The following is a 3732-nucleotide window of genomic DNA, read 5'->3' on the forward strand; positions in this document are numbered from 1 at the left end:
AAGGAAGAGGGGCTCTAGATTGAGTTAATAACCACGCCTACATAAGGAAGCCTTCATAAAAGTCCCAAGGCCGGGTGCGGTGGCTCAGCCTGTAATCCCAGCACTTTGGGAGGCTGAGATGGGCAGATCACTTGAGGTCAGGAGTTAGAGACCAGCCTGGCCAATGTGGTGAAACCCCATCTCTACTAAAAATACCAAAAATTAGCCGGACGTAGTGGTGGGCTCCTGTAATCCCAGCTACTCAGGAGGCTGAGGCAGGAGAATCACTTGAACCCAGGAGGCGGAGGTTGCAGTGAGCTGAGATTGCACCACTGCACTCCAGCCCTGGTGACAGAGTGAGACTCCATCTCAAAGAAATAAATAAATCAATAAAAAATCCCCAAAGTATGGGGTTTGGAGAGTTTTCAACTCCACATCCATGAGCCAGGAGGGCAGGGTACCCCAACTTCACAGGACAGAAGCTTTTAAAGTATAAGGTTTGGAGATTTTCCAACTCACATCCGTGAGCCAGGAGGGTGGTGTACCCCAACTTCATGGGACAGAAGTTCCTGAGCCTGTATCCCTTCCAAATCTCTTCCTATGTATACTACTTCTCCACCTGGCTGCCCATCTGTATTCTTTATCATATCCTTTATTATGTAATAAGGCAGTAAATGTGTTCCCCTGAGTTCTGTGAGCATACTGAATAGATTCAGTTCCCAACAAGAAAAGTCTCAAAAAAAAAAAGGGCAGGCAATCTTTGTAAGATAGTATGGAAGGTTTAATTCACTCACTCCAACATAGAAGGGGTGGAAGATGTGATGATGGTCAGATGGAGAGACCGCTGTCTGCCCCAGCTGAGCCCACTGGCAGAGGGCCATTCTGGGAATGCCTCATGAAGGTTCAGTTCCCAGCAACCCAAATGCTGGAGACTTGCTGTTGGAGCAGGTAGTCTGGAAGGTGTGCCAGTGTACACCTGTGTCTGCCTGTGCGAGTGTGCGTGAGTGTGTGTCTATCTGCATAGGACGTGCACCTACACAGCAGCAGGAGGCCTTAGGTGTGCTGCAGAGGCGGGGCAGGTGGGGATTGAAGAGGAGGTGATGCTTTCGTTTTTTGTGTCTAGCTGAGCCTTTCCTTTTAGCTTTGGATGCGCTTGGCATTTTAAATAATCTTGTAGGTATCTTACTCGCCTTGGGATCAAAATAGTTTAGGACATTTTATATGAAGACGACATTTAGGCTGGGCGTGGTGGCTCACACCAGTAATCCCAGCACTTTGGGAGGCTGAGGTAGGTGAATCGCCTGAAGTCAGGAGTTCAAGACCAGCCTGGCCAACATGGTGAAACCCTGTCTATATGAAAAATACAAAATTAGCTGGGTATGATGAGGATACTTCTAATCCCAGCTACTTAGGAGGCTGAGGCAGGAGAATCACTTGAATCCAGGAGGTGGAGGCTGCAGTGAGCTGAGATCACACTACTGTACTCCAGCCTGGGTGACAGAGTGAGATTCCATCTCAAAAAAAAAGAAAACATTTATATAATCCTTAGCACTCAAAAACCAACCTCCACCATCTGCAAAACCCGTGACTTCGACTACTCTCCTATTGTGACACCTATTCTGATTTTCTTGATGTTGTCTGACTACTAAAATATCCTTGTATTTTACCTTCCTTGAAAGAAAAAACAAAATGACAGGTATTTCTAAATGTAATAAGCTGTAACCTATTAGTATTTGTTAAAGACCAGCATTTCTACCATGTAGTAAGGACAGCTCCACCCCTGCTGACTAAATCCTACATTGGCAGAGCTCATCAGTTCAGTTACTTATACTAGAGCTAAGAAAGACTGATTCATTTAGAACTGGTTAGAAAAAAAGTAGATTGAGGGGGCAAATTATTAGGTGGTGTTAGTAAGATAGTAGTAGAGTAATAAACAGTACTGAGGAGGAAAGTCAAGGAGAGAAGGTGGGAGGAAGGGAAGAAAGGAAGGAAGGAAGGAGAAAAGAAGATGGGGAAAAAGGAAGGTAGAGAGGTGTGCTGTGTGGGAGACTCTAGGCCCTACTAAGGATTTATTCAATATTCACCGTTGAAGGAGTAGGGCCTGAAAATAGGGGGTGAATCACATATCCAGTAACTTTCTTTTTTTGAGACAGAGTCTCTGTCGCCAGGCTGGAGTGCAGTGGCACCATCTCGGCTCACTGCAACCTCCACCTCTCGGGTTCAAGCAATTCCCCTGCCTCAGCCTCCCAAGTAGATGGGACTACAGACGCCCACCAACACGCCCGGCTAATTTTTTGTATTTTAGTAGACACGGGGTTTCACCATGTTGGCCAGGATGGCCTCGATCTCTTGACCTCGTGATCTGCCCACCTCAGCCTCCCAAAGTGCTGGGATTACAGGCGTGAGCCACTGTGCCCGGCCATATCCAGTAAGTTTCTAATTATGGCATTGATTCATTGCATTCCAAGTACCACAGCATGATTCTCATGTGTGTTCTGTTCATTGCTATAAACTCAAGGCCTAGAACAGAGTAAATAGTTTGTAAATATTTGTTGAACAAACAAATGTATTACTTTCACAAAGACGGGTCACATTATCTCTGTTTTCCATGTTTTAAAACAGATGCGGAACTCTCTTCATCCGTCATGGTAACATGTGACTGAAGTCCCACAGCAAGGGTAGAGCTGACCTGGCTTTTCAGGAATCTTGTACCGGGAAGGGTAGCTGAAAGCACCCAGAGCACAACTCACAGGTCTGCCTACCCTTTGCAATTCAGGAGAAGCAAAGAGTGGATAGTCTTGGAGTGAGAATTTTCAACATAGCTGTTCAAATTCCTCCACACACTCTTTGTAGAAACCAGGATGATGGTCTCCTTAGTTATGAAGCATACTGTTGGTCAGGCTGTCTCATCCAAAGGCAGAAATGGCCTCATTGACAGTCACCAGAACTATTACTGTGTGAAAAAGATCTGTAGCTAGTTCCCTAGATTTCCAGTGGAGGATGGGCAACTACTAATTACTCATTTCCTTTGATGAGAAAATATAAGTAATGAGCTCATATAAGAATGGGGCAGATGAGGGAAATATTGGGTTGTATCTGGCTGGAGCAGAGGCCCTATACATTGGATGCCATGAAACCTGGCATGCTTGGACAGGCAGCGTACACCCATGTGACAAAGAGATGCAGTACATTTTTTAGGATGGGAAGAGATCCTTGCCAGGACAAATAATAATAATGATAGCTAGCACTTACCGGGCTTTACTATGTGCCAGGCACTGTTGTAAGCGTGTACATGTATTAACACATTTAATCTTCACAACAACCTCATGGGGTCTAGTAGCGTTATCACTGTCATTTTATAGGGAAAAAAACTGAGACTGAGAAAGGGTAAGACACTTGCTCGAGTCACACACAGAGCTGGTAGCCTTCTCTAATGATGGGGAAGGGAAATGGAACCAATTTATTGAGTACCAGCATCAGAAAAAAAAAAATGGAGGTCTAAAATCCTAGCAGGCATCTGCTTCCATTCCAAAAGAAGTCAGAAGCTCACTCCTGGGAGTGTGACTTTGAGCAGTTTGCCAACTTTATGATCTCCTGTGTTGTCTATCCTCATCATTCTTCTCAATTTCCCTGTAAAAGTGCTCTTTACCACATTTTAAGTGAAAAGAACTTGGGTGCTTATTTCTGGGGATAGTGAAGAGAACAGAACTTGGGACCAAGAAATAGGTCAGGGATGATGGCTGCATCCCTAGG

Source organism: Trachypithecus francoisi, unplaced genomic scaffold (genome assembly GCF_009764315.1).
Source record: "Trachypithecus francoisi isolate TF-2019V2 unplaced genomic scaffold, Tfra_2.0 Lachesis_group13, whole genome shotgun sequence".
Taxonomy (NCBI): Eukaryota; Metazoa; Chordata; class Mammalia; order Primates; family Cercopithecidae; genus Trachypithecus; species Trachypithecus francoisi.